The sequence below is a fragment of the Ambystoma mexicanum genome, chromosome 9 (assembly GCF_040938575.1).
Source record: "Ambystoma mexicanum isolate Mex_15411 chromosome 9, UKY_AmexF1_1, whole genome shotgun sequence".
Classification (NCBI taxonomy): Eukaryota; Metazoa; Chordata; class Amphibia; order Caudata; family Ambystomatidae; genus Ambystoma; species Ambystoma mexicanum.
In genome coordinates, this window is record NC_090931.1 from 577,221,766 (window position 1) to 577,231,256 (window position 9,491).

The following is a 9,491-nucleotide window of genomic DNA, read 5'->3' on the forward strand; positions in this document are numbered from 1 at the left end:
GTAACCTGCTGACCACACTCCACCAATCTGGGACTTCCAACCAGCTGACCATCCCATTCTATTGCCTTCTGCACGTTGTACATTTCTGTTGGTGGTTCAGGCCCTTCGCTATGCTTCACTTCACTGTGCTTTGGAGGTGTGGCTTTGCTGGCGTTCTAGGTAGCTTTACTATTGCCTCTGTGTGAAGCTTGATGAATCTGTTTAACAAAGTGAATTCCTGGAAACTTTAGAAGACGTTTCGGCTGGCGCAACTTTTGGAAGACTGTCCTGATATTTTTCTTTTATTGTGTTTTGCCTCAGGAGTTGTTGTTTTGTATTGTAAAATAAATCCGTTTTTCCCAGGTTTGTTTTAGGGACATTTGTAAACTGCACTCAACCATAGGACAGAGCTTTCCCCTTGGAAAAAGATCATACATTTCGTCACTGAGAATAAAACAAAGTGATTGTGGAATATAACTGAATGTGTGTATGTGTATTATCAATTACAAGCTGTTGACCTTTTCTACTTCTGAGTTTTAAAATATGTGCTTCCTACAGGCATATGGACCCAAATTAATTCCTTCTTCTCTCAAGTTATTGGGCTTGATTTATTTCTTATTGTTTATTTAATGAAACAGTACCTTTTTAAAAGTCTATTTTATTTTACAACTATACACACACTATTCAAACAAAAGAGAGTTCGGGTAAATGTACAATATGTATTGTATTTCATAACTATACACATATTTCCTAATCAGAAGACAACTGCATTTCAATGTACAAGTCCAAATCAAGACACATTTCTAATGGCCTACACCAAGCAAAAAATATAGCTAGATAACAATCAATATACATGAGTTTCATCAATTTTCCAAATTATTGCTTGGCCATATATACAAATTTGTTTGATTCATTGTATGAATTTCTGCTTGGACTTCTGCAGGAACACAGTTTAGAAAAAGCAGCAGTCATACTCTTTCTAATGGATATGTGCCCAGCTGTCAGTGCTGGATTTGTTTTGGGAAGACATCCCTCATTCTGGTGTACAGAAGCAGATGTCCCAGAATCTATGGAAATAGAAATATAGCTGTTATACAGTCGTTAATTACTGTTGGTCACTCGAATGGTAAAACAGGCGAAAGAAGATGAGAACCATCGTTTGGAGGAAGTGCTTTGTTACTCACAGCTGGAATAATGACCATCATCCTGCAAGGAGTGGAATGTGTTCTTCTATTCAGTTCAGGGTTAGTTTGAGAGGAATGTAATAAGTATTTTACATACAGAGGTTTACACAATGGTCAAATAAGTATTTGATAAGCTTTCACCAGTGTTACTGAAAAAAAGAACACAAAGGGAAGCAATAGTTTCCTAAGGAATTAGCTCTAGCAGGTGTTTCTGAAGTGATGACCATCTGAGGTATTTGTTATTGGAATAAGATTCCCTTGGCTAGGTTCAGTCAGTTGAGTTAAAACATGAATGCTGCTTTATTTTCCATTTACAGTTATGCTCCAAAATAATAGAAAGTTAAGGTTATGATCATTGTTATTGTTGTGATGTTTCTTTATGCAGAACTATTAGATGGCTTGGAACACTGAGTGTGCCTGGAATGTTTTACTATGAGCTTCGCTCCAGTGTTCCAATGCTGTCAGTTGAGCCTGGGTGATGGGGCCCGGTGGTCTCTCATAGATAACATCTTATGTAACTTAAATAAAGTATTTACTTAATTAACCTAAGACGACTACAGAAGTTACTTTACAACAATGGCGACGAGGATGGGATAGTAAGAACCCACGCAGAGATGAAGAAAGCTGTGGTGGGGGAGCAGCAGAAGAAGGAGAGAGACCACTGCCCCCAGCCATCCAGAAGTAAGTCCCATCACCCAGGGGCGCAGAGCGTAGGGGGTTAGAAAGAGACAGGGAGTTGAAGAAGTTAAGCTCTTTAAGAAAATAAAACCCTAATGCGAAGCGAGGGCCCCGTAAGAATGAAGTGTGAAGTACATTCAAGCAAATCAGAAACAGCAGCCAAGTGGGCGAGAAGTGCAGTAACCCCTGTTGGACCACAAGCAGAGGTGGAGTAGGGGCTGTGAAAGGAGCCCCGGCGCCCTTATGAATGGACGTGGCAGTCTGAAATTTGAAGTGAGCAAGCTGTATGAGGAAGCCCCGGTGCGAGCAGAGCGGTCCCTGAATTACAGGAAGGGGAGAAGCTCCTTAGTGAGCCCTAGCGCCGCATTTTCCACAGAGAAGCGCAGTAGCCACAAGGGGTGAAGGTGAAAGGGGAATCAAAGCGGAGCCCTGATAGCGTGAAAATAGTTCTGTGTGTTCACAGTAAAAGAGACACAAGAAAGACTGAAAGTGAGAAGTACGAATTGCTCCATCGTGCCCAGAGATGTAGGGCACGTAATGCTAGAGAAGAAAGCAATCAACAGTACCAAGTTTTTTGTGGTACGTTTAAAATCACCTGGGAGCTGTCGGTGATTTGTGTTGGGGCGAGACGCAGTGTGTTACCGTATAAATGACGGTTGGCCGGAGGAGATCTGCATCGCTCAAGTACAGAGCAGTGACTGGTGACGTCACACAACAAGCAACTGGGGATGGCGAAACTGGGATAGTCACGTCATAGTGGCGATGCGAACCGTGGTTGCCATAACGGTCTTGATGATCATGGTGGAGGGTCAGTGAAATGGCCACTCAGTGATACGGGAGGAGCTGAAGTCGACGTGGAGGAAGAGGAAAGGACCCTAAATTGCGTGAGCCTGCAGACGTCGTCATACAAAAGAAAGCTTAAACGCCGAGCGTGGATTAACGACGAGCGACAAGCATATAGTAGAAGCGGAAGTAAGCCAAAGCGGAAGTTATGAAAAGATGTGATTGCAGGAACTATGGAAGATTGTAAAGTGGCGATAGGTCCGGCTCCCGATGGCGAAAGTACAAAAGACCCGTGTCTGTTGGACGATGGGGGAGAAATAATATGCAAGACCCGTGTCTGTTGGACGATGGGGGAGAAATAATATGCAAGACCCGTGTCTGTTGGACGATGGGGGAGAAACAATCCGCATATGGTCAGGAGCTAGTGACATCTGAACCGGCTTGTTTTGTTTTGTCTTAATACCTTGGAAGCCGCACTGGAAAAGTGGTAAGCAAGTGACACAGAAAAATTTGCAGATTGGATATGTTGAGGTGAACGGGATTTGGAGACTTTGTGAAAGGCTCAGTACGCCTCAACGTTTGAGCAGAAAATGAAGTTTACTCCTGATTTGTCAAGTGAAGTTAACCACCACGAGCGTTTCACACGTGGGAACAGTGCAAGTTTCAAACTGAGCTGAACGTTCGTGGTGTAAGTGAGGTTTCAAGCATTGAACCACGAGCATGTGGCTCAGAAGGGAAGTTCGCCATGTATCCTTTACTGTTTCATGATATAGGATGAAGTTTCAGTGTGTACTATAAACAGTATATGGATGAAAGTGAGCATGGACATTGTACTAGAGAGGTGTGTGTCTGGAAGAAGTGTGGTGGATGGTAGAAAGTGTTTGAGTTTAACCTTTTGCAGGATTTGCAGCTGAACATGAACTTAAATGGACTTATTCATAAGAATATGGTTCTTATTTATGTGAGTGTCGGAAAGGAATGAGCAACATTTAGTGTGTAGAAAGAGTATGGAAATGTGCTAGGAGTAACCCGTTTTGAGGCATTTTAGGTTTGCGGCTGGAAAACAGCATGGACTTTTAGGATTACTTTACCCTGCAAGATGTCTTAAAGGGTATATGTAGTTATATGTGAATACGATGGCACAGTTATGAGAGTGCATGAAGTAGGAGTGGATCTCCATGGTTGCGTGGTGCGGACAAGTATGGATACTTTTCCCTTTGAATAGGGATAGCAACCCATTTGATTAGGGATAGCGTCCCATTTAAGAGTAGCGATAGCGTCCCACTGTTTGAAGTTTGAAGGGATAGCGTCCCGTTGTATGTAGGGATAGCGTCCCATTTAAGAGTAGCGTTAGCGTCCCACTGTTTGAAGGGATAGTGTCCCGTTGGAGAAGGGATAGCGTCCCGTTGTATGTAGGGATAGCGTCCCACAGTTTGAGGGGATAGCGTCCCGTTTGAGAAGGGATAGCGTCCCGTTGTCTGAAGGGATAGCGTCCCGTTATATGTAGGGATAGCGTCCCACTGTTTTGAAGTCTGAAGCATGTGTAGGGATAGCGTCCCACTGTTTGAAGGGATAGCGTCCCGTTGTATGTAGGGATAGCGTCCCGTTGTATGTAGGGATAGCGTCCCACTTTGAGGAGGGATAGCGTCCCACTATATGAAGGGATAGCGTCCCATTGTGTGAGGAGTTAGCGCCATGTTTTGAGTAGGCCAAAGTATATGGAGGTGGCTGATTATATACCCCAAGTGTTTTTGGTTAGTATCACGTTGGTAGGGAGGATCCTTCCACATGTGTGTGGGTGACCGATACCATGTGGACATTGGTGCCGCCCAGATGTTTGGAGTTGCATCATCTCTATAAGATGATGTTTCATCAGTATAGTTCACCTTAGTGACATGTCCATGAAGGTTTACCTTGGGATGGGTCCTTCCTGGAAGTGTTATGTGAGGAGAGGTATGCATACAGTGATATGTTCAGTGGATCCTCCAGCAAAGCGTTTTTTTTAAGGTTGACCAGTGAACGAGCTAAACATCTCCCTGACAGGTTGCCATCGGAAAGGGAAGAGATATTATGCATGATGAGTGCGTTGGACATTTCATCTCTGATTTGTCGATAGAAAGGGAGATGTGTTGTGATGTTTCTTTATGCAGAACTATTAGATGGCTTGGAACACTGAGTGTGCCTGGAATGTTTTACTATGAGCTTCGCTCCAGTGTTCCAATGCTGTCAGTTGAGCCTGGGTGATGGGGCCCGGTGGTCTCTCATAGATAACATCTTATGTAACTTAAATAAAGTATTTACTTAATTAACCTAAGACGACTACAGAAGTTACTTTACAACAGTTATCTAGCCCTACTACTATATATATAACTATAACTTCACCAACCATTTTTGTGTCTTCCTACCTCTTTATAAGCCATGCCAATAAGTTCTCAGGTTGATTCCAGAACCAGACATCTTTCATCACTTTTTGTTTATACTCCAGCTTCAGGTTGTCCTTGCATCAAGTAAACTTGACTCTGGGTGGCACAGATGACACCTCTGCAGCTTTTGTAACATCTGCTAAACCTCCACCCCGAACAGTCTTGATCCGAGATAGATGTACATGGTAATATTACCTCTACAACATCCCAGAAAGGCATGTAAGCCCCCTAAAATACAAGAAGACCTCTGAACTTTGAGTCAGTATTTTCCTTCATTATCCAACATCCTGTTACTCACCGATAGCTGAACTGGCCGGGGCATTGCTCGACCTCGAATCCGCAGATAAGAGGGAGCTGCTCCAGACAATAGTTCAGCCCAAGCTGTGGTGTTTTCTTGAGGATCTCTTTTATGGAATATACCCCTCTGCTGTGTAGTGTAACAGACAGAGCGATTGATTACTCAAAAGAGCAGGGACACCCACACAGCTATACCAAGGTTGTAAAGAAAACGAGAAACCAGTTACTCAGCGGAAAGTACTGGATTAAACACAATTCTCCCCTTGGTATTATCTACCTGTTTAACCCTGGACAGGAAAAGGATAGTGTGGAATGGATCTCAGCAAGTTAGCCAATAGCTAAGAGAAATAGGGAAATAATAAAGAACCAGCTATCCCCTAACTTGTAAGATGATGCAGGAATATAACACACTTGTGGAATCTTACCCTATGTGAAGGCAGGAAGGGAGCAGAGTAATTGAGGACACGACGACAGGAGAAAATAACAAAGGGGTAGCGTAGTACGACGGAGTACCCGGGCGGCAAGCAGAATGCAACTGGAGCCGGGATGGTGCACCAAACAGGATAGCGTCCAGAATGCACAACAGTTCCAATGAATACAGTTCCAGGCAGGAGTACTCTCTCATAGGAAGGAAAGATCAAGGATCCACTTGGTTCGTAACGTAGATGGAAGTCCCCAAAAAGGTTTACAGAAACAATGTTGTACTACCCTTGACACTCTGCACTCAAGTAGTAGAAGCGAAACAGTGTATCAAAAAATAGTAAGCAGGAGTACTGAAAGCTCACCTTAAGTATAAGCAGGGCCAGGTATCCAACATCATGGAAGAACGTTGCGGAGATTAACGGCCCGTGAAAACAGCAAGATTGGAAAAATGGAGCTTGCTGATGCCACTGAAAAGTACAAAGCATTAGGAGCTGCAATGTACAAGAGCAAGCTCCAGGACCCTGCAACAGGAGAGGAGGCCTGGAGGGCAACAACCGTAGAGACTGGGGCCAGTTCAAAAAAATCCAAAGGGAGCAGGCAAGTAGAGAAGTCGAGTCGGAATTCCGTGGTCTGGTACACAAAATAACAATGACAAAATGGAAATAGAAAGAAACAGTAATTAGAAGCAGCATTTCCTGCGCCAGTAGCATTTATGAATGTTATGCCGGGGGGCGGGACGTCGACGTGCTGCGATCAGATGACCGAACACGTGACTTGATGCGGAGCCGAGAGACGCGAGCCCCGCATCTCCAAGGCAACCTCCAGCGTTGGAGGAAGGGAGACGCACACCGCCTAACTGAGTCCAAACGGGCAGCGTGACCACACAGCAGGGACCAATATGTTACACATCCCTTCTTCATATTCTGTCACCCATGAAAAAAAGGTGTTTGTGCTTGATTTCCACAGAGAGCCATAGTTGAAAACCAAGTGGAGATAAGTTTTGGCTGAAAAGAATGCATTTTGGAGAGTGCCTATTGATTTAAGTGCATATAGGACATTTAAGAAATTGGATAGAGAGTGGTCTGACATCACAAAAAGCCACCAATTCGATCTCTAGACATGACCCAAAAATGTCTTAGTGCTAATTTGACATGGGGGTGGCTGTGACTAATATTGGAGGCTGAGTGATGGAACAGGAATGACCCTCGAAAATAGGTGCAACCAACAGCTCTGTGATCCAGAGGAGAGACTGGGAGGATGCCTGAGGCTCTGTAGTCCATCACCAGTCTTAGGATGAAGTCTGACAGCCAGACCCTTACCACCAACATAAGAAGCCTGGAGACCAGTTTGAACCCCAGCTCTTGAGATTATTGACACCCTAACAGAAACGGCAAAGGGTTGTGGATTATCCTTTATGCTCTTATTAACAATATTTCTATCACCATTGTTCATATATGTGCTCTGACAACCCCTGGCCCTTTTCTTTAGAATGACTTCAAACAGAAGATTATTAATTGTAACTTTGATGATTTCATTTTATATGGTGATCATAATCAAAGCTACGATTTAGCCTTAGATCGAAACTCCAGTATAAAATGATATGATATGGCATTTGTAACGCGCCTATACACAAGTGTTTCAAGACCCGTCAAGGCAGGGAGGGTGGAACAAGGGGAGACAGACAACGATCCTACTAGGCCAGGTGTCATTCAGATCGCGCAAGTGCATGGGTAGGGGGGACGGGAAAAGTGCAAGGGGGAAAGGGAGAGGTGAAAGTGCAGTACAGAGTTAGTAATGAACAAGATAAATAATAAGGGCCAGCAGGTGGCAAGTGCAAGATAAGTGCAGACAAGTGCTGGGAAGGGGGGCTGTAGGGATACAGATACAGTCCCGCAGTACAGGGGTTGCCAGGAAGGCAGAGCAGGGGAGAGTGGCTGGGCCAAGGACCGAGATTGGTGAGTGGCCCAGTTGCTGATTCAGTACAGTTTCAGTGATTTAGCAGGGGAGAGGGAGAGAGAAAGCGGAAGCAAAGAGGAAGGTTTTGAGGTGCTTCCGGAACCGGAGATGGTTCTCCTCAAGTTTCAGGGAGGCAGGAAGGCTGTTCCAGAGGGAGGCCCGTGAAGCGGAGAGAGGTCTCCCCTGAACTCGCTGCTTGGAGAAGTGGCTGACCCTGAGGGAGTTGGAGGCGGAAGAGCGAAGTGCTCGAGAAGGAAGATATTAAGGAAGGGAGAGTTGAAGGTAATTTGGCCCCAGGCCCCAGAAGGCCTTGTGGACAATGCAGAGGGTTTTGAACTTAATCCTCGCAGCCACAGGGAGCCAGTGTAGCGATTTCAGTCCTGGAGAGATACGGTCCCTGGGCTTGAGGCCAAGGACAAGTCTCGCAGTCCTGTTCTGGATGAGTTGCAGAGGGCGGAGAGTAGAGGCAGGCAGATTTAGATAGAGGCTGTTACAGTAGTCCAGCTTCGAGAGAACCAGGGCTCTGGAGACAGTGAGCTTTGGGGGGAAGGAGAGGAAAGGAAGGATACCTCTGAGGAGGTGCAGCTGGTAGTATGACTTCTAAGAAACGTCAGAAATGTGAGGAGAGAAGGAGAGTGTGGAGTCGAAGATGACCCCGAGGTTTTTTGCCTTGCAAGTAGGAGCAGGAAGAGGGCCAAGAGAGGCCGGCCACAGAGCTGCAGGGAAGGAGGGAGTGGGTGTGCCGATGAGTAGAATCTCGGTCTTACTGGCATTAAGGCAGAGGTTGTTGGCGGCACACCATTCCTGGATAGCAGAAAGACAGTCAGAGATGAGGGAAGGAGAAGAGGAGGCTGAGGGTAGCCTGAAAATGAGCTGGGTATAATCCGCATAGCACTGAAAGTTGGGGCAGAGAGCAGCAATGTGGTGGGCGAGAAGTGCCAGATACTGGTTGAACAGCCAGGGAGAGAGGTTAGAACCCTGGGGGACACCACAGGTAGAGAAAAAGATGTCAGACAGGAAAGACCCCAGTTGGACCTAGGAGGGTCGATTTGAGAGGGAAGAGGTCAGCCAAGCCAGAGCCTGACCAGTGATACCCAGGTTATCACGGAGACGGTTGAGCAGGATGGTATAGTTGACAGTATCAAAGGCAGAAGAGAGATCAAGCAAAATGAGAACAAATGGAATGTTAGAGTCAAGGTTCGAGAGCAGGTCCTCACGGATGTTCAGGAGAGCAGTTTCCGTGCTTCTGGCAGCTCTGAAGCCAGACTGATGGTCATGAAGGCTACCAACAGATTCAGCATGGAGATTAAGCTGGGAGATGGCAAGTTTCTCCAGGAGCTTGCCCAGGAAAGGAGTGATAGAGATAGGGCGATAGTTAGCTGGGCAGGACGGGTCGGAAGAGGGTTTTGTAACGCTCACCTGATTCCCACGGAGGCACAGGTCGTGGCAGGAAGGTGTCTGTGACTCGAAAGGTGATGTGCAGGACTCGATGGGCTTCTGGGGTCGAACCTCTTCGCACTGTGTGACGAACTCATAGGGTGAGGTTTCTGCAGGTGAAAGAATATAGGGGTTAATGGTCTGGGTTGTGTACTGCCTCTCTTCCTCTCTCTCCCCAGCTTCTCCATAGAGCCCCCTGGTCAACGTGCTCACCTTAGATAGGTGAATGCTGGACTCTCCATCTGCGTCTGATGCAGGGCGCTGTTGCCAGTTCCTTCACTGGTGAAACATAGGCCTCTTGGACTCAGAGGACCGTTACCGTCGTTAATAG

At 45.9% G+C, this 9,491-nt stretch overlaps 1 long non-coding RNA gene across 1 annotated transcript; it reads right to left on the bottom strand.

Moving 5' to 3' along the window:
- Window positions 1-612: 612 nt before the first annotated feature.
- LOC138489673 (uncharacterized) lies at window positions 613-9,261 on the bottom strand. The gene is made up of 3 exons (XR_011274863.1): window positions 9,143-9,261; window positions 6,130-6,397; window positions 613-1,046 (listed from the first exon to the last, which is right to left on the bottom strand). It is a non-coding gene; the product is annotated as an uncharacterized lncRNA (long non-coding RNA).
- Between the last annotated feature and the right edge of the window lie 230 nt (window positions 9,262-9,491).